This window comes from Suricata suricatta, chromosome 1 (assembly GCF_006229205.1).
Source record: "Suricata suricatta isolate VVHF042 chromosome 1, meerkat_22Aug2017_6uvM2_HiC, whole genome shotgun sequence".
In the NCBI taxonomy this organism is placed as follows: domain Eukaryota; kingdom Metazoa; phylum Chordata; class Mammalia; order Carnivora; family Herpestidae; genus Suricata; species Suricata suricatta.
In genome coordinates, this window is record NC_043700.1 from 49,900,720 (window position 1) to 49,922,295 (window position 21,576).

At 51.3% G+C, this 21,576-nt stretch overlaps 1 protein-coding gene across 8 annotated transcripts in view; it reads right to left on the minus strand.

The window, feature by feature from the left end:
• FAM167A (family with sequence similarity 167 member A) overlaps nucleotides 1-15,495 on the minus strand; it is a 40,562-nt gene extending 25,067 nt beyond the window's left edge. For 4 of the 8 annotated variants that reach the window (XM_029938646.1, XM_029938645.1, XM_029938644.1 and 1 more), the window contains exon 1: nucleotides 1,431-1,560. The gene's annotated coding sequence lies outside the window, so the exon portion shown is untranslated. Of the gene's footprint in view, nucleotides 1-1,430; nucleotides 1,561-9,140; nucleotides 9,233-15,173 lie in introns of those variants that run through there. The other 4 variants (XM_029938640.1, XM_029938641.1, XM_029938642.1 and 1 more) reach the window with 3 other exon arrangements.
• Nucleotides 15,496-21,576: the final 6,081 nt, after the last annotated feature.

The window sequence follows — 21,576 nt, forward strand, 5'->3', positions numbered from 1 at the left end:
ATGTTTATTCATTTTTGAGAGAGAGAGAGAGAGAGAGAGACCTAGAGAGACAGAGTGGAAGTAGGGGAGGGGCAGAGAGAGCAGGACTCAGAATCTTAAGCAGGCTCCAGGCTCTGAGCTGTCAGCACAGAGCCTGATGCTGGGCTCAAACCCAGGAACCTTGATATCGTGACCTGAGCTGCAGTTGAACATCTAACTGACTGAGCCATCCAGGTGTCCTCCGCCCCAAATATTATTCTTAAAATGATGAAAGCTATCACTGCTACATCAGTCAGATCACCAGATAAGCCATTCAGTGCTGCACTGAGCAGTCACCTGCCAGGTGGCCTGAGCCACTCCCCGCACCGTACATCCTTTCTTGGAAGCTGACTGAGATGAAGTCAGTTGACCCCACCTTCCGCCAGATGCTCAGATCTCCCGCTCAGATCCTCATCATGCAGATGTGACCAGCAGGTCTGCCACCAGAAGAAGAGAAACAGCCCGACTTGGGAAAACACCACTCCGTGCTCATATTTTAAACACCCCTGTCCTCAGTCCAGGATGCCGAGGGTGATCCAGCCTTGATAGTGTGTTATCCACTTGGTAAGAGCCAGGGCAGGTGGCTGAATGCCTCAGCTCTGGTCCCAGATCTGCTACCCATAAACCCAGGGCTGGGGCTCAGCTCTCTCCTCACCAGCCTTATGAAGATGCTGTGAGGATGGGCTGTATCTTACATGAAAGCTCTCTACAACCTTTGAAGAGCTGCACCCACCTGAGATTATTATTATCATTGAGGCATGTGTGGGGTGTGGAGAGGTCTGAGTCAGGGACTCATCCTGGGATCACTATATCCCTGTCGCACGTCGCAGGCAGGGACGGAGCGCTAAACTGCTTCCCATGGCCCCCAGCACATCCAGGTGGTGAGGATTCGCTGAAAAAGAATCTGTTCTCTGTTCTCTGGTCATCAGTGTCCCAGCGAGCGCACCCTCCGGATGCCCGTGCCTTGAGAGCTCCAATGGAGCTGTTCCCTCCCCGCCAGCCGGGAGCTGAGTATGGAAGGTCATCCACTTAGTGGGCACTTGGTGGACACCGAGCTGGTGGAGAGGGGCCAGCTGGGTGCCGGGGAGCAGAGGCCAGCACTGGACAGCTGCCTGGTCTGACCAGGCAGTAGGGACAAACCAGGCACTCTGGAGCACAGGCCCTGGGAAGAAGAGTCCTCTGACACCTGGGCAAATAAGCTTTCTTCACATCTAACCTGAGTCTTTCCTGCTCCAAGGAACACATTTTCTCTCACTCTGAGCTTTGCAAAGGCAGACAGCCCGAGGAGGAGGAAAGCCAGAGGATGCACCCAGAAAACCAAGGCCAGACCCTAACCCCACCAGGCCCATGCGTGCCCTGTAGCAGAGGACAGGCCTCAGGGGCACATCGGGCTTTTTGTAGTGGTGACATACCAGCGCATGGGTGGGTACCTACACGGCACAGGAGGTCTGCTGCTCAAACACGCTCCTGGCTCACTCGGGCCCACAGCGGCTGCCGCAAAGGAGGCCATGCCAACCGTGAGCTAATTCCCCGGCGGCTGGAGGAGCCAGGTGGGTGGGTGCAGCTCAGTCATTCAGCCAATTATGACCTGGTCACATTATGACCTAATCTGTTTACTTGGACAGCTTTCAAACCCACTTCCTAGATGGACTCCGAGGGCAGGGAAGGCTGCAGGGGCTGCTAACCCACCCCCTCTGTCTCTGGCTCTCTCCAGGGTGAAGGCAGTATGAGCCTGGTAGTGTGGCGGCTGTCACTCCTTACTGCTCTCCGTTCTAAGAAACCCAGAAGCCACCCTCTCCCTGTCTGGATTCCCCGGCTCCTGCCTGCCCCGTCTGTTCTGGGCTGCTTCGCTAGAACTGTTTTACTGCTTTTCCACCGTATGCAGCCTGGAACACCCTTCCCTCCCTTCTACCCCTTATTTCTCAGGGGTTTTCTTTTTCTGGAACTTTTCCTTCACTTGCCAGAGTGTGTGCCTGGGATGCAAGGAGAGCTTATCAGAGAAACAATTACATCATCACAACAATATGAGCTGACACTTACTAAGAGTGGACATTGTTCTAGGAGCTGGACGTGTACTAACACATTTAATCCTCATGGCAACCCTGTGAGGCAAGGATTAGCCTGGGCTCCATTCCACAGAGGAGGAGACTGAGGCACTGCAAGGTTGAGTAGCTTGCCCCTAGTCACAAGACTAAGGAAGGGGATTTAACCTCTGCGGTACAGCTCCAGACTGGCTCACACCAAGCCATAGCACTTTCCTGATGGTTCCTCTACTGGACCCCGAGCTTCAGGAGGGTGAGAACCAGGCTTTGTATCCTGGAACATGAGCACTTCACACCATGCAGCTCTCTCTAGACGCTTGTGGAATGAACCAGCTCAAAGATTCCCCAGCCCCCATCCTGTGCACTGTGACCTATACTTGCTCACGTCTGAGCCAGTCTGGACAGGCTCAGAGAAGCAGAGGGGACCCGGTCCTGGTACCCTCTCCACCTGTCCTCATGAGACCTGTCCTGCCCTTAGCATCTCAGATGCAGGCAGCCAGGCCCTAGGAAAACAAGAATAGCCTTGTCTTGCATCAAGTGCCAGGACTGGGAGCTGGCATGTAGGGTGATCTGGGTGTAACTGGGCAGTCACAGGTGTAACTGGAGGACCTCCCCATGTCCACCATCATGAGGTCATTTTTACCCAGAGTCCTTTCCCTCTTCTGGAAAGAGCATTTCTGTGTGTGCTTCTTATATGATGGGCATGCCCTCTGTCCTGAGTAGGTGGTCAAGCTACCTGACTCAAGCCAGGCCAATCAGAGGTCTCCTAGGTTTCTGTACCAGAATTATCCAGAAACCAGCTGTGTTCCATGCTGACCCTTGGTTGCCGGGGGCCATCTTGCTCAACACAGGGAGAAACCGTGTTTCTGACATTTATAACCAACATAATAAGCATGTGCTGGACAAAATATAAAACAACACAGTGGAGATTTGATGGCATTGGTCTGGTTTGTTTGCCTTATTCTGTTTTCAGGGGGCTCCTTTTGTGCTGGACAACACGCAGGTTGGGCACCTCTGCTTCACTGGAAGGAGGGGATCAGACCCTCCCTCCTTCCTGTCCCGTGCCCTGACAGCCAGGTGTGAGCACATGACTAGAGCTTGGCCAGTCAGATGCTCAGACCCAGGGCTCAGGATCCGGTGGGTGTGAGGTCCAGATGGAGAAATGGTGAGGGTTCATTTTTGGCCCATGAGCCTTGGAGACGCTGTGAAGTGCCGGGGAGGTAACATCATCTTAGCCAGGCCATCCCTGCTAATGGACTACGGGAGGATGTGACATATAATAAGAATACATACAATGTTTGGTTCCCATCCCCAGTTTCTGATACAGAGCTCCTAAAAGCCCTGGCCATTTCCTAAGTGATAGGAGCAATAAGAATATTTCTTGTTGTAATATCTGGTTTTTGTTCTTAGTTCTTGAAGCAGCTCTAGAACCACAGACGTGACAGGAGCAAGCCCACTTTCAACATTGACTGAGTTTATGTTAATGAGGCCACTCTTAGAAAGCCCCCCTCAGGACAGGCTGCTTGCCTTTCAGTGGTGAGAGGGTTGGAATTTTAGCCCCACCCCTGTCCTGGGGGGAGAGGGGAGGGGCTGGAGATTGAGCCAGTCACAAGCAGCTAATGATTTAATCACTCATGCTACCTCATGAGCCCCCATCAAAACCCTAACTGAAGGGGTTCAAAGAGCTTCTGGGTTGGTGCGCAGATGGAAATTCTGGAGGTGGGGCACACCCGTAGGGGCATGTGGGCTCCGCACCCCCTCCTCACACCTTGCCCTATGCATGGCTTTCTTTGGCGGGTAAATGCAAGCAAATGCTTCCCTGAGTTTTGCTCATCTTTTCTAGCAAACTGGTGACTCGCAGGAGGTGGCCATTCCCACTTTAGAGCCAGTACAGGCGACATTCTGGAAAACAGTGTGGAAGTTCCTCAAAAAACTATCAGTAGAACTCCCCTATGACCCAGCAATAGCACTGCTAGAAGTTTACCCAAAGGATACAGGAGTGCTGATGCATAGGGGCACATGTACCCCAATGTTCATAGCAGCACTGTCAACAATAGCCAAATCATGGAAAGAGCCTCAATGTCCATCAACTGATGAACGGATCAAGAAGATGTGGTTTATCTATACAATGGAGTATTACATGGCAATGAGAAAGAATGCAATCGGCCATTTGTAGCAACGTGGATGGAACTTAAGGGTATTATGCTAAGTGGAATAAGTCAGGCAGAGAAGGACAGGTACCATATGTTTTCACTCTTATGTGGAACAGGAGAAACTTAACAGAGGACCATGGGGGAGAGGAAAAATAGTTAAGGAGAGGGAGGGAGGCAAACCATAAACGACTTAAATACTGAGAACAAACTGAGGGCTGATGGGGGTGGGGGAAAGGAGGAAATGGGTGATGGACATGGAGGAAGGCACTTGTGGGGATGAGCACTGGGTGTTATATGGAAACCAACTTGACAATAAACTATAAAAGAAAAAAAAAAGAAGTGCCTGCAACAACCTGGACTTGCAGTTGGCATGTGAAGTGGCTACAGTCGGCAGGACTGAGCCCTCACCTTGTGGGAGCTGACACGGACTTTAGCTAGATGGTGTCAACATTGAGTTAAATCAGAGGACACCCAGTTGGTGCCTGCAGAGAGCTGGAGGGTTGTTAGGTGTGGAAAAATCACCCATCTGGTGTCAGAAGTGTTTGGGGGATATCGTGTGAGGAAAAACCTAGCGCCTGCTGTGAGTGGGTTTCAGGCACATACTTTAATTCACAGGGATGTGCCTGCCACTCTTTGGTTTTTGGAGCTGCCCTGGCTCTGCCTGTTTTTTCTCTTGGGCCTTTTGCCTCCTGCCAGTTCTGTGAGGGCCAGAGGTGACACTGTTTTCTGTTGCTTGCTACCAAGAGCCCTGCCTGCAATGAGGGGGAAGGAAGAATTCGTTTGGGGAGATGAAGTACCTAACTGAGGGCTAAGCAATGTCCTAAAACAGCAAGACAACCAAAAAAGTCTCCTCTCCCCTCATCTGCATGTGTCGCTTAGAGCTGGGTGGCCCCACCTCCAGTTGAGAGTCACAGGGCCCCTGTTTGGAAAGTAAGGCTTTTGCAGTGTCTGGACTGTGGTGGCGAGGCTGAGATGAGAGTGAGGGAAAGGGCTTGGTAGGTGATAATGTGTTCTATAAACTTAAATTAAGGGAGGCTCAGGCCACAACTACACCTGAAATTTTTTCTTTCCTTTTCTAAAGCAGCTAATTATTTTTTCCCTCCAGGTGGGTGATGGGTCAAGGGGTCTGGGATGTGGAGGCGGAGCTTTGACAAGGCAGGCTTTTCCGGCTAGGTTTAATCATAAAACCCCGATGCTTATCTTAATCGGACAGCTCAGGGCCCTGACTCAGGCCTGACCTCCCTGGTGGTGGTGGCTCAGACAGGCTGTGGAATTCTAGTCCATGTTCTGCAGACTTGCAGGAGTGCTAATGACCCTGAGACGCCCGGAGGGGGTTGGGGGGGGTACACAGCCCTGCGCCCTACAGAACTGCCCAAAGGAGCCAGGGAGCTCCGAGGAGCTGCAGAAAGCCCGTGTTTTTGCTCCTGTCAGAAGTTGCCATGGTGACCGAAGCAGGAGGGGACACCCGCTGGTCTGGCCCTACATAGCTCATCTTTATTCCATGTCTTGGTCTGAGCCGGCGTCTGGAAGGGAGCGCCTGAGGAGGGGGAATGACATCTTGCAGAGACTGGACTGCGGGTAGAGGTGAAATGTGCTGGGACATTGTGTGTGTGGTGTGTGCATGTGTGCGTGTGTGTGTGACGGGTTACATTGTCGCATGCCTGTCCTAGGAATGTGATCAGGGGTGACAGTAGGGAAGGGGGATGGCATCAGGGTTGTGCAGATCAGTGGGGCCTTCCTCACTTGCCCCCATGACCTCAGACAGCTCACCTGCAGGGCCTGTGTGCTGCCCTCCCAGGAGAACCCTTCATTTTCCACTTCCTGGAAGTCATCTGTCTGCTGCCCGGATGACTCCTCCTGGCAGCCAGCCACTGTGACAACCCAGCCATGTCTTCTAAGAGTCTGGGGCTGTCTCCCTGCCCTACAGCCTCAGCTCCATCGACTTCCGCCTGATCTCTTGCACCCACTTCACTCATGTCCGTTCTGGTGCTACCTCCGCACCTTCCTTCATTTTAATTCATAGCGCTGGCACTCTCCATATAACTGTGGTGTTATATGTTGATGTGTTTACTTGTTCAGTATGTGTTTCACCCACTAGAATGTAAGCTCCTTGAGGGCAGTGATGTTCTCTTGTTCACTACTGTGTCTCTAGTGCTCCAAACACAGTAGCTGCTCAATAAACTTGTTGAATGAATGGATGGTCTGCCTGGGCCCTCCCTGCGCCTCACAAAGACTGAAGCTCCGCTTTAAAGCTCAGCTGAGAGGTTGCTTTCTCAACAGTTCTCTAGGACACCTCACTTGCCTGGCCATTCCTTCTCCGAATTCTCCAGGCACTGGTTTCCATCATGCTCTCTGCATGGTGGTGTGTTTGACCTCGAACTGTGGGAATGTGCTGTTTTCCTGACCAGATGTCTAGCTCCTCAGTAGGAAGGGTTTTGCTTTCTCCTTTGTGTTCTGAACACAAGGCTCTGCAAACAGTAGGTGCTCAATAAATTCTGAGGATGGCGACACTGTGAATTGGGGAACACACTCTAGCTGGAGTAGTTAGTTCTTCCTCCACACCTGTCCAGTAGAAGACCTCCTACAAGATCATTGGTAAGACTTTCAAGGTCAGAATGTGTCTGAATTAGTGAGTAGGTGGCTTGGGGGGGCTGGCCTCAACTTTATGCTTTAACCTTCTTCCATGACCTCATGGGTGAATCTGACTAAGTCTTCACGCCTTGTTCAAACACCACCTCATTCTACATGTTCTTTCTGAATGGAATCGTTCACTACTTCCCCTAACAACATTTGTTTGAACTTTTCTGCATCAACTAGGTTTAGGTAATGGCCATTTGTCTCCTTGGATCACATTACTTTGTTACATTTGTGATGTACCCATTAGATGGACAAAGATGTCTTTAGTGTCTCTTCTGTGGGGACTATCCCTCTGTCATTTCAGTGTTTGAAAGGGACAGTGAGTCATAGATCCCTGCCCATCAACCTCACCCCCAGGGGTGCCCGTGTGACCCAGACATAGACATTCATGTTAGTCCTTACTCTGGCAAGAATGACTGGTCCAGTGGATGTATGCATGGCCAAGCAGGGCTAGTCTGGATATTTTTGTGGGATTTAAATATAGGCATTGGAAGAAATAGGGTAGCTTTTCAGCCTGGAGTTTCCAGGGTGCATCTTTCTCAGCCTAGTGGAGAAAACTCATTTGCATTAAGAAGGCATAAGCCTTTAAGGAAGGAGAACGAGAGGACAGACAGAGATATGACATCTTCAGAGCCATTGACCCAACAGTGCCCAAAGACATAAACTCCCCAATTCTATGCACTAATAAACTCTCTCTCTTACTTGAGTGAATTTAAGGTGGACTTCTGTGCCTTGATATCAAAAGGGGCCTAAGTCACCTCCCTACACTAACTGGGATCTGTCTAGGCACAATCTGATTCCAATTCTTCCCCTTACTTCTTATAGCTACTTGCTAGATATCATCAGTTCAATTTTATTGCATATTGTCTATATAAATAAAAGAAATATATAAATGGCCATTCTCTCTCTCTCTGAACAGACTAAAAATCTCTAGAACCAAATCTCTAGAACCAAGAGGAAGAGGGGAAGAGAACCATCTTCCAGTGACTACTATGTACCCGGCGCTGTGCACACATCTAGTGGAAGCCTTGAAATGGCCCTGAGAGAGGGTTAGTGTTATCCCCACTGGACAGGTCATACACAGGTAAGTGAAGAAACCACCATTTCAGACCAAGTTTTTCCAACCCCACCATTGCGACCGTGTCCCCAGAGTAGCTTCATATGTAGAAAAGTAATAGGAACACACACTTTATATTGTTTCAATGTTTGAAGTTTGAAAGTCCGGGTTCTTAGGAATCCCAGGGGCAAATAATAACACTTAAATATTTCTATGGGGGTGTCTGGGTGGCCCAATCAGGTAAGCATCCGACTTCGGCCTAGGTCATGATCTCACGGTTCATGAGTTCAAGCCTCGTATCAGGCTCTCCACGCTCAATGTAGAGCCTGCTTCGGACCCTCTGTTACCCTCACTCTGCTCTTCCCCTGATCATGCTCTCTCTCACTTTCTCAAAAATAAATAAATAAGCATTAAAATAATAAAATGGATATTCTTATGGGAATGCTTTATTTGCCTAGAAAATTGACCGGGACATTTGAAGAGAATGAGACCCCAGCACCTAGAATGCAGTCCCTCTCTGATGACACTACAGCATGAAGGGCTCTCTCCTGGGCTAGAGCTCCCTTCTGAGGGCAGAGCCTGGCAGTGAGGGGACCTGGGCCTAAGGAAAGTTCTGCTTTCCCTCCTGGACAAGGTACTTGACTTCTTGGAACTGAGTGAAGTGGCTGGCATGGGAGCATGGCAGACAGAATTCCTTTCTTCCATCCTTGGTATTTCTGTTGAGGGCATGGTGGCTCCTAGGCCTGTTCCAGGGGCAGCTGGGATGCCTGGACCCAAGGCTGTGGGCAAGGAAGGGGGCGGGCCGTGGGTGTGGGGCCTAGTCTGGGACCCCAGGAGGTGCAGGGAGTGTTCTGTGGGCTGTGTTCCTCACGCCCTTCAACTTTCCTGCTCCTGGCAGCCCCAGGCCCCCTCCCATCCAGGGTCACAGCACTGCTGCTGGCAGATGGGAATGAGACACCATTGTGGACAAACCCAGCCCAGGGTGGGAGAGAAAAGAGCTCCTGGCCTGAGAGTCAGCTGTAGGGATGCTGTGCCATTCGAGAGCGACTGTGGCAACTCACTTCCCCCTCAGGGCTTCTGCTTCTCCCCTGCAAAATGTGCAGTTAGGGTGCAGCAGCCTCTATGCTTCCTTCTACCTTCACATGAGCAGAGTCTAGACCACAGCAGCTGGTGGGTTGTTATCAAGTCATCAAGCTGCACCCCTGAGGGTAGGGGGCAGAGCCACCCACTTACCCACGCTCCCCGGGGGATGTTTCCCAGTGAAACTCGGTCCAGTGCTAACGGCTGCACCTCAATTTATCATTCAAAGTTTCTGTTTCCCATACCTGAAGCAAGAACAATCACAAACATTTTTGAAGGCACTCTCTAAAAAAGAAGTTTATAATATTTCCCCCACCCATTACAGTCTGGGCTGGAGAGGCCCTCCTGAGAGTTCCACCACAGACAAACCACAAACCAGAGATGTTACGAAACTTGTCTGGGGTCACACAGCTTCGTGAAGGGGGTTGGCTGGGCTTGGATTCCTCCTCTGACTCCAAGTTAAGCTGCTATTCTCTAGAAGACGGAGAAACCTTGTTTCATCTTGTTGGGATATTGTGAGGCAAGAAGCTATAAAAAAAACTCTTGTTAAGACCTTTGCACATTCGAAGTGCTCAGCCCATGCTGAATAATTGATGGGCTCTGCTCCTGGCTGCTCAGAGCAGACGCACAGGCCTCCTGCTGCACATAAGGTTGGAACATGGAACCCTTGCCTATCATTCTGCCTGGTGAAAGAAGTTGCCGAGAAAATCACCAAGAAAGAGTTTTGCTTTCCTGTTGCTGTGGGGAGAGGCCCTGGCTCCTGGGACCTGCAGATCTAATTTATTGCCTCACTGAAAGCAGAGGGCTGCTGCAGGGAGGGGGCTGCCGGGCCACCCAGAGTTGACGCCACAGTGTCCTTTCCAAGGCTGTGGGGCCCTGGGAAAGGGCTGCTCTGCTCTGACAGGCAGGGAGAAAGGTGCCTGAGAATCTTCACATCCCATGGGGAGGTGGGGGAAGGGGGCAGAGCAGGAAAGAGGGGGACAGAATTAGCCATGGGAAACTCGGGAGTCTGAAGCAAAGGTCCTCCTCCATGAAAACGCCTGACAAGGCAGATATGCCCAGGAGGGGGCCAAGGCAGCGTGTTGTGGCCCCCGCCGGATGGCCACATGTGACCACAGCACTTTGCTGGCCAAAGGCCATGGCATTGGGGATTAGGGGGCAGAAAGCAGACAAAGAGTGGCCTTTAAAGCAATTTGCAGAGATCAAAGAACACAGTTCAAGCGGGTGTTCTGGCTATAAAAGTAGGGAACATTTCACAGCCGACTGAAACTCAGGGTGCCATTTCACAGCTAAGGGCCCTGGGGTGTGCGCCGTCCCCACATGGGGTGTGGCCCACCAAAGTGTCCCCCAACTGGCATTTGTCTCAGCCTCTAAACAAGGCAGATTTAGGATTCTCCAAATCCACAGGACAATTGGCTTCAACTTCAAATAAGTAGAATCAACAAACTCCAGCTCGAATGGGAATTTGTTTGGATGATGGGCTTTCTATTTCACTCTGCGTTACAAGTTCCAAAGCCTAATGATTAGCAAGGACTTCCTAAGAAATGTCATGGTATGCTCTGCATTTATGCAAGTCGCTTCACTTTCATGCTCTGTCTGGGCATGCTTACCTCTCCAGGGATCGAGGGTCCTTGGAGTTTCCCTGTGTTTGGGCAGGGCCTGTCCTAAGGGGCTGGGGGTTGGGGGTGGGGCAGGGGCATGTCCAGCATGGACTCAGCTTGCCTGAGAGGGACATCCACACCGTCCATGGTTAACTCAGGGTGCAGCACTGCACCCACACCAGGATTTGTAGGGAACACTTGGCTCAGGCAGCACACAGGCAGAACAGGAAGTGGGAGGTGTGACTTTGCTCCCCACTTGGGTCAGATTGAGCTAAGCGTAGCCGGGCTGCGGAGCTGCCTGAGTTCATACCTCACAGAAGGTAGGACTTGGTAGCTAGAGAAAGAGATAAAGCAGGTTAGGGATGGGGCAGGTCTGGGTGTGGATGGACAGGGGTTGATAGCCCAGCCCTCACACTCACTAATTCTATGACCTTGGGTAGCCCTCTAGGCCTCAAGTTCCTCATCCATGAGATGGGACTCCTAATGGAACCTACCTCAAAGCTTTGGAAGGATCCACGAGATAGGGTATATGTGAATTCTTAGTTATGCCTCTGTCTATTCGGATTGTCCCCTCCTGTCCATGACAACACTTGCCTGGGCCTCTCCTTGGCCCATCAGAGCAACAAATGGCTACCAAACCATTAACGTTAGCTCATGTACACCTGTGTGCTCCAGAATGTTCAGAACATCACTTTACTGTCAGCTCAGTACTTGAGGCTGCACAAAGCGTCTTTTCTAACCTGCAGCCCTGATCAGAAGCCACACTCCTCGAGGGCAAGATCATTGTCTTATCTGTGATCCAATGTCTATTATTGATCTTAAAACCCTCCGTAGATGGAATGAGACGTTCTGTGTGGTTTCATGAGGCTAGCTGCAACAAAGGTGCATTTAACAAGGGTGCCTTCAAATCAGGACTCCCCACTCCCGGCCAGCAGCCCCAAGCGCAGGATGGACACCCCACAGGGAAAGGCGCTTTGGCTGTCTTTCTTTCGCTCTGCTCAACACTGGGCATTTGATAATTAACAGGAAATGTTAGAAATGCATTCTCCTTGGTGAAAACAGAGGTATTCAAGATATGTGGGCTGGTCAAAATTATTTGAGGCACTCTTGACCTTGAAAGGCAGGGTGAAAGAATCTCATGAGCTCTCAGGGAAGGTGTGGTCAGGGCACCTAGTGAGACAGATGGCTGTGAGCTCCCTGAGTCCACAGAACAAGCTTTATGAATTCTGTTGGACTTGTCTGCAAATAAATAGTTGTTCAAAAGATGTCTACATGTATGGCAGAGTTTGGCCTGAGGCTTGCTTTCATCCAACCTGTTCATGAGGTTTGCCTTCACCTTCTTCAAAGTTTTTAGTGGCTTCTGTCAAACATGTAAACATACCATAGAGCAAAACCTGAGAGTTATGACCAAAAGGGCTTAAGTCAGTTCATAGTAACTCAGTGTCCCCGAGGCACAGCACATGTAAATGCTCACAGGACTAAGGCGGTACTGTCACTATGAGGGGGGCCAGTGAGGGTAGGGGGAAAGTGAGGGCTACAAGTGGCCTCCCAGTCAAGGATCCTAATCTAGCAACTTCCTGGGTCCTTATCGCCCTGAGAGTTCTTCAGCAGGCCTTCTGGGGCTGAAGTGCCCAGCTCATACGCAGAGGCTCTGTTGGCCTCTTGGAATGAGGAAATGCTGCTCAGCCTTCAACAAGCCCTGAAACTGTGGCCACAATGGAGGTCCCTGTCTAGGCCACTTATGAACCCGGAAAACCAGCTTTGAGCTGGGTCATCCCTTGGAGGACTCACGGGACAAGCCCTATGAGGAAATCTTTGGGACCCACTACCAGGTCCCATAGTTGGATCAGTTACTGGGGAGGGGGATTTCTGGCCATACTGGAGAGATTGCTTGAAGAAATGAGGCTCAGTCTATACCTCTGGATAAGCCGGACCCCTTCCCCTTCCTGGGGCTCTGCAAAGGCTGCTGGATAGGGGCCCTGGGGTGAGGAGGCCCCTGATGCTGGAGTGCTCACTACTCCTCTACCCCTAGGGATGACAGCCTTTCCTTGAAGGGCAGTGCCCACAGGGAGCCAGGCTGCTGCCACGTGCAATCTCTTCTTTAAGAGAGGGGTTTTCTTGGGTAAGCACTGTTGCAGGGTCAGAGTAGGGGTTGGGTAGCATTCAGGAGGGAAGCAGATAGTGTGGGGAGTGCAAGCCTCTACCTTCTCCTGTTGCCCACCTTCTTTCTCCTTTTCTTTCATTTCTCTCCCTTGCTTCTCTGGATAGACATGGGGGGAGGGGGAGGAAAGCTCTGGGCTTTCAGGCACCAGGGCAACTGTCCTAACCATGGAAAAGCTGACATTTGCAGCCTTCCAAACTCCTGTTGGCAACTGGACCCTCTACGGCGACCCAAACTCCACAGGCTGATTGCCAAGTGCTTGCTAATGCCCTTTCCCACCCCAAGGCTCGGCTCGCACTCCCTGCTCACACCCTTCTCCTTAGCCCCTCCCCACACCTTCCAGGTGTGTCTGAGGACTGCTTCAGAATTTGCCTTTGAAGCCTTCCTCTCTTCTCCGCCCAATACAAATCCCAGAGTACATTTGCGTATTGAGAGCCATCCTGGTTAGTCCTCAGCTTTTTCCAATCAGGAAGAACTCCCTCACTCCTACTCTGTAAACCGGGGAGCAAAGCGTTCATTCAGATTATCATTCATCTTTCAGCTTTACGAGTCGCTCAACATCCCAGACAAGCAAAGAGCCATTGCCAGTTAAAGCACAGCTCCCGGAGGAGTCCGAAAATTCCAGATGCTCTTGTGGGGCCACGGGAGTTTTCCACTAGCAAAATTTACCTAGAGAAAACCACCCGAGTGTGTGAGGAGCCTGACAGTTTTTCCCGCTTCGGCCTGAGGCTCTGTGGGTCTCTCTCAGCAAACAGATAGGCACTGCCGTAATTTACTTCCCCACCAGAGTCCCTTTTTGGAGGAAGGCCAAGCTGGTAGACACAGAGGCGTGACTGCTAATTTTGTGGAAATCCATGCATGTACTTGGGAGGACGAGAGAGGAACAAGTGCATGAAAAGTTGGAGGGCTTCCGTTGGGCAAAGGGGGTGAGGGAGGTCCCTTCTCTCCACTCAAGGCAAGTGGGATTGAAGCGAGCCAGCCTCATTGCAGAGACTTTCAGGCTCCTGATGCAAGAAATGGGTTTCCTGGCCCCACAGGATGGCAAGGGACATTCCCAGGACACAGGATGTGCCCCGCCAACCAGTTCTCATTTCTCTGGGTGCAGCTGGAGTCAGGCACGTGAGGCTGACCCTCCCTACTCTTTCACTAGGCACGTGAGCTCCATAGAGTTCCTGAATCTCTTGGGGTCCCATCAGCAAAATGGGGATATGATGTTCTCTCCAAGGGTGATTCTGAGGATAGAATGCCCAATGGAAGTGAAGCGTTCTCAAGCAGTGCCTGATTGGTAAATGCACTCAGGAAAGAGCTGTCATCTTTATCCACTCTAAGTACAGCTCATGGCTGCTTTGCCAAACCTCTTAAAAACATGCTAGCAGAAACTAGCGGACGTGGTCAGGCTAGAGGCGCCACGGTCACCTCTGCTCTCCCAGGACTTTGCCCAGCACTCTCCATCCCTTGCCTGGTGGTGGCAGGACCATCTCTGGGGCATCAGAAGGGAAGCTGCTTTTGAGCCATGTCTCCCTTGGGCACTTTGGGGATTTCCCTGTTGACGGGGACCTGGGCTCACCCCACCTGGGATTCACCAGGAATGGCTGGGAGTGGATGGAAACTTAATCTGGGAGAGCATGCCTACGGGTTTAAGATGAGGTCATGGTCCACCAACCTAGAACCAACCTGCCTTCCAGACCCTCTCAGGAGGAACCATACACCACAGAGAATGAAGACCAGATACAGGTAATAAGGGGTTATTTTAAAAGCAGAACATCCAACCTGACTTGGTGGAAGGAGACACCTGTCTACTAGCCAAGGACCAAAGACCTTCTTGCCTTCTCTCGGTGTGGGGGCGGGGGGAGAGGGGGAATCGGTGGGGTGGTGCTGCAGTCTCAAGGCTGAGCTGCTCATTCCCCTGGGGCCCTTTGGGCTGTGCAGTCCCCTCTGATCACACTGGCCTCAGCCCTCCAGAACACCCAGGACCCAAGTGCCCTGGATCACTTCTTCTGAGTTAGGGAGGGCAGGAACTTCACGGTCACTGAGCCTGAAGTAGGACAGAGGGGACTGGGTGGGCTCAGAGACGACATCTGGGAGCTATCTGGGAGTAGACCTGGAAAGACTGAGTGGGGCTCCTCCCTCTCAGACCCTGTACCCCAAATCTCCATCTAGATCTTAACCGTGCACCGGGCCAGCAAGGAGATGGGAGATGGAATCCGACAGCTATCCCACTCCCTATGAGGGAACTGAGTGAGGTCCCAGGGGCGGGTAGGATCGGTCCAGGGCCGGGCCAGGCTGCTCTCTGCCAATGCCTACTCTAGGGACCTGCGCTCCGAGCGCCCGGTCACAGCCACACCATCCCCAGTCCGACGCGCAGCCCCAACCCCAGCCCAGACCCTTGCCCTGGGAACATTCCCGCCCCTGACGCGAACCTACCTTGCTAGGCTCTCCGAGGCCCTTTCCAAGGGTGTAACCGAGATCTCCGCCTCCTCCAGACGCGGGCTACACGCGCCCCAGCCTCCGGCTCCAGCCTCCGGGGCTGAGCCGGCTTCTGCCTCCCTTTCTCTCTGCTCTCTTGAATTCTCAGCACTATTCTTTTTTTGAGGGACTTTTTTTTTTTTTTTTTTTTTTTTTTTTTTTTTTTTTTTTTTTTTTGCGTTGCGTCAGGGCGGTTGCCTGGCGACGGCGGAGCTATTCCACCGCGAGCGGTTTCAGTCCGGTCCCCTCCAGCCTCTCATTCAAGCCTCTCCGCGCGCAGCTCCCGGGACCCGGGATGCGCGGGGTCCCGGCAGACGCGCAGCCGGGTCCTAAAGCCCTTCTAGTTGCCAGTTCCCCGCCGGGACCTGAACCAAAGCCGCCGCCCAGCCGCAAGTGGGAGCAAACCACAAGCGTTTGCCAAAGCCTAGACGAAACCAAACCCAAATATCCATTTTTTAAATTATTATTAAACCCGAAACCAAAGCAGTTTTTCCCCTAATCATGGCAACGTGGATTTGCCACTGTCAGCAGTTTGCCTGCGTGGAGGGGGCAAGAGAAAGACCTTCCAGCGGGTGTGAGCAAGCAAGCCTAGAGCCTTCATTCCATCCACAGGAGGCTTGAGTTCAGACTACCAGCAGCAAATCCCGTTATTGAGGACCTAACATATGCCACACCATCACAGCGACTCTGCAAGGCAGATGTGGGCATTTCCAGCTTACGGACGAGGAAACTGAGGCTCAGAGAGGCTAAGTACACAGCAGGGGTTAAGTAGAAACAGATGTTTTCCACGTCTGTCTCCCAGACCTGCCCCAGAGCACGTGTTTTCCCCACAAACCACAGGGTGCCTTATGACACTACTACTATGTGCCCTGTCAACCACTGGAGTTAGTTAGAGTCTAAGAGCCAGTCCATGCTCCACCAGAGGCTACAGGTCCAGACACCTACAACTGCATACAGGACAGCTGCTTGGCTGCCCCATCCTGGCCTTTGGGGTTAATCCTTACTGGAGACACAGGGCTCCAGTCTAGAGCCTAAGGGCTTCACTTCCTCCTAGAACTCCTGACCTCAGGGCTGATTACTGGAAGTTGGCTTCATCTTGGGGCAGCCTGGGACATGGCCAAGTCCCTTTCCTAAGACACTTGAGGTTGGCAGGATCCTTCAGCATGATCTAATCTGCCATCCTCACACCCACACTGGGAGTGCAGGGCAGGGGCTGTTTTCTCCATGGACAGATGTGCAGGTGTGGGGCTGCACAGTGACTTGCTCCAGGTCCCATGGGCTGGCTGGTTGGGACAACTCAGTCCCCGCAGATGCCGCCGAGCCCCTCATGCTGCCTCCTGGTGCCCAGTCCTTCACTGCAGTTCCCCATCTAGGCTCCATCCCGCTTCTTTTCTGCCTTTTCTAGGACCTCTGCTGACAGACTTTGTCTACAGAGACAAACTACTAATGGGAGCACCCCTTCATGCTAACAGGTTAATGCTTCTAAGCTAGCAAGTATACTTGAGTGGGGACTTTTTTTGGACAGTCGCTTCATCAACCCAACCTCTTGATTCTAGAAATATCAATCCGTTCACTTCTTCCCATCTACTTGGCCATTACCCTGGCCCAGGGCACCATCAGCTTGCCCCAGCTCCAGCAGCAGCCTCTTACTGGCTGTGCTGTGTCCACTCTGCCCCCACCCCTGAGCCAGTCACACATCCACAGCCAGATGAAACTCTTCAAAAGGGAAATCCAAACCTGGCCCTTCCTTGCTTAAAGCCCTCCAACAGCCCCCATTCCTCCCAAGGTTAAAGCCCAGCAGGGCCCACCCAGCTTGCGTGTTCTGGCTCTGCTCCCTCTTGGGGTCCATCTTGCATTGCTGCTCTGCTCTCCAGACGGACAAGCTCCTGGGTCTCTCTCCACACCTGCTCTTTCCACGTGGGGCTGGCCACACTTCTGCCTCCTGAGGGAGCCCCATGTTACAGGTCCTCATAGGCTTACCTACTACCTCTCCTTCGTGGACTAGGTGTGATTTTATCTTTATTTGTGAAGTTATTTGATTAATATTTCTCTCTTTCTGAGGCTCTAGGCTCTAAGGGGCAGGAACCATGTTTGCAGGGAGTCAGTGTGGTCCAGACTCCACATTCTCTTGGGCTGGCCGTACCTGGCCACACAGCCCTGTGCTGAATACTGAGCATTTTCCCTACTGCCCTCCAGTGTATTCTGGCCCCAGCGTGCGGAAAGTGCTCCAGTGTCTTCTTGGTGGAACTGTCTCATCCCATCTGGACCCTCCTAACCCCTCATTTGGCCTGAGGTTCCTGTTCTTCTCTCTTGGGAGTGCACTGTCTTCTGTCTTCACATAGACAGGCAGCCTGTCCAGGGCAGGGATGGAGTCTTACCCTGTGCCTCCCACTCTGCCTGGCAGATGCCTGGGCAGGAGGGTGGTCAGTCAGTGATGAAGACCAGGACAGTCAGTGAGTGGGTAGAGGAGGAGAAGGAAAAGGAACCAGGTTGCTCTTGGAACAGCCTTAACTCTAATGTCTAACCATATGCAGTGGTCAGATGGGTTATGTGTAGAGCTCTAGCATAGGATAGTAAGTAGGCATACAAATATTTTCAAAAAATGTGTGATGATGTAGGAAAATGCTACTGATTTCATGCTAAGTAAACAAAACAGGAATACCAAATGTCTAAATAAATGAGATGTTATGGGGTGCCTAGGTGGCTCTGTTGGTTGAGCTTCCAACTTCGGCTCAGGTCATGATCTCATGTTTTGTGGGTTTGAGCCCCGCATCGGGCTCTGTGCTGACAGCTCAGAGCCTGGGGCCTGCTTCGGATTCTGTGTCTCCCTCTCTCTCTCTGCCCCTCCCCCACTCATGCTCTGTCTCTCTCTGTCTCAAAAATAAATAAACATTAAAAAAAATTTTTAAGAGTAAATGAGACATTATGAAAGCTTTAATACTAATATCTAATGTCTAATTTTTTTATATGTATAGAAAAAAAGGACTGGGAGTGTATATGCATATACTGGCTGTGGTTATCTCTGGGTGGTAGAGAAACAGGCTTTCAAAAGTCTTCTATAGACTTGCATTAATTTTCAGTGCTTCCTGCAATGCATAGTTTTTGTGATTGGCCACATCAGGAAATACTACTACAAATTAAAAATGGCCCTATGTTTGGGATACCTGACGTCTCCTGCTCTGCATGGCCTTTCATGCCTTTTATGTGGGGACTTGTGAGGCTGGTCTGGAGCCCAGTGATGGGCAGGGGATCCCCATGGCCCAGAGCAGCAAGGTCATCTGGGGGCTCTTCCCCTCCAGCTGACCATGCAGACCAGGGAACACTGGGCCAAGCCTGGGAGAACAAGCAGGACTCTGAGACAGCACGCTGGTTCTAGGGCTGCCTTGTGGGTCAATCCGGTCGGTTATCCAGTTTGACATTCAAGGAGCAAGGCGTAATGATGTGTGAGGTGGCTGGCCCAGGTGTCTGCACTGCTGTAGTGTGTACGTTGGCCAACAGCAACCATGCTGACATTAGCACAGCACTTTACAGGTTATGGGGCAGTTTCCCTTCCAGCTGTTCCAGGATGGGTGAGACAATGTCTCTCTTGCTTTTACAGAAAACCTGTGAAATAAGGGAGTCAAGAAATAGTCTCCCTCTTACCTGCGAGGACACCAAACTTGGAAAGGTTCAGAGACTTACTCAAAGTCACACAGCTGGTAGTGGTAGGGCTCCCAGAGCAGTCTGACCCATGCCTAGGGCACTTCCTGTCACTGCACGCTGACCCTCCAGTCCCTGCATGAAACCGGGAGGCAGCCTCAAGGACCACAGCCTGCTCAGTCCAGGCACAGTGTGCAGGGACGACCTCATTAATATGATAACTTTATTTTTTTTAATGTTTACTCATTTGTTTTGAGAAAGAGAAAGCACAAACTGGGGAGGGGCATAGAGGGCAAAGGAGAGAGAGAATCTCAAGCAGGCTCCACACTACCAGCGCAGAGCCCAATGCGGGGCCTGAACTCAGGAACTCACAAGATCATGACCTGAGCTGAAATCAAGAGTTGGACGCTTAACTGACCTAGCCACCCAGGCACCCCAATAAGGTAACTTTAGAACAAAGATTTGAAGGAGAATAGGGAGTTGGTCATGAGTTATCTGGGGAACTGGCAGAGGGAGATGACACCAGGGAGGTGACAGGGTGGAGGCACTGGGGTGGATCCTATGGACCTAGCAGACCATTGCAAGGCCTCGCCTTTCCCCCCGAGGGACTGCACAGATTGCATGGTGGAACTTGGTCTCTGCCTTCTCGGCCCGCCCACATCACAAAGCTTTATCTACATTAGTCTCACTGGTTCCCACTGGAGTTTCTAAGCTACTCAAGGGCAAACTCCATTGTCTAACCTTCTGTGTATCCCTCTTGGTGATTGAAATTTGGTCCCCATTCATTGAATGAGAGAAGGAAGGAAGAAATTCGTTTGGCCGTGTTGTGTGGAGGACATGGAGGTGGGTGATACCCTCTCTGGCTCCAGGGAGCAATCAGGACTCATGGTGGTGGGCCAGAGTCCACTAGCCTCCATCATTGGCATTTAGGAGAGACTTTTCCACCCAGGGCCCATTGTTGCAAGAGGATCCAGGAATTACTGGTCATTTGGCATTGATGCTAGCAACAGTAATGGCTCCTTCCTGCCCTTATCTCTCGGAAGGGATTAGTTCAGGCTGAAGCACTGAAGGGAGATGGAGGCCAGCTTCCACTCATGTAGGGAACTCATTAGTTCAATGAGCATTTGTGGACAGCTCGCTGTGTCACCTTGTGCTAGGCACTGGGGCACAGCACCTGCAGCATATTCGTGTAGGCCGATAATTAGCAAGGCATCCACCTGAGAACTGGAGTCAGGGAGGTGATGAGGAAGACGAGTGGGAGCGGGTAGGAGAGGTTTGGGGGAGGCCTGAGGTGGAGTGTGGCAGGAAAGAGAATAGCATGTACCGGACAGAAATGCACCTGAGCAGACTACAAAGGGGCATGATGGGTGAGATAAGACCTTTGGATATGATCCTGAAGGCAAAGGTGAAGAAGGGAGCATATGGTAGCTTCTGTATCTCAGAGAGGCTGGATGGATGTGGGCACAAGACAGGGGGCAAGGAGACTAATAAAGAGATTGTTTCCATTTTACTGGTGGTGAGAGGCCATAAAAGTCTAGACCCAGGGCAGGGAGTGGCTCACTGCCTTTCCCAGGTGGGGATGGGTGATGGGAAAGGAACATGGTGAAGGGGAACAGCAGATGTCTGGATGCAGGCAGAGTCAGGTTCAAGTCCTGGATATTCTGGTTGCTGATGTGTGCCTGTAAAAAAGTCACTCAAGTTTTCTGAGCTACATGTACTTCCTCTACAAAATGGAAATAATTGTTTTAATGTTTATTTATTTATTTTTTAGAGACAGAGAGAGTGTGAACAGGGGAAGGACAGAAAGAAGGAGACAGAGAAGTCCAAGCAGGCCCTGTGTTGTCAGTACAGAGCCTGATGCGGGGCTCGAGCTCATGAACCACGAGATCATGACCTGAGTCGAAACCAAGAGTCGGACACTTCACTGACTGAGCCACCCAGGTGCCCCTAAAATGAAAATAATTTTAATAGTACTGTCCTTATAATGGGCAAAAGGGCCTGCTTTGGATCCTGTGCTTTAGAGAACCCTGCTCTGGGCCTCCTCCAAGTATGGTGGCCATGGGGCTGGGGACATGCCCTCTTAAGGTCCACACCTTCCCTTCTACTCAGAGCTCTATCCCGGACCCAGGAATTTCCTGCCCAAATTTGGGCCTGTCCAGGCCTCTTTCCTGGTCTATGGAATGTGGGAGAGGGTTGGGGTGTCACCTGCTTAAGCATAAGGGCCCTCATGTAGGAAAAGAAAGAGGGAGAGCCTGGGGTAGGGCTGAGGCCTCACTGCCCAGGCCCTGTCCCACCTTGTTCTCGGAATCCAAGGGTGTAGAATTAGAACCTGTTTTTGAGGTTGTTATAAAGATATATTTTTCAAGGCAAGAGGAACGAACAAATATTGTCCAACAGTTTAATTAGTCTGGTTTATAACTCTCAAATATTTAGACACATGGCATGTGGGCCTCCATTTATACATTTGCTTTGGACCTCTCAGATGTTAGTGGTGGGCTTGATTACAGGCCTGCCTTGATTGTTTGTTTAAGAAGCAAAGCACACTGCATCCTGCACTCAAATAGGAGCTACTGCTTTCTGGAGCACTCTCTCCCCCATCGTGGATTCATAGTATCTCCTGCAGAGTTTGTCCCTTTTATCCTGTGGACACTTGTAAGAATCATCATCTCGAAGATGCTGCAGAGAGTATTTCCAGGCCCAGAACCAGCACATTCTAGTGACA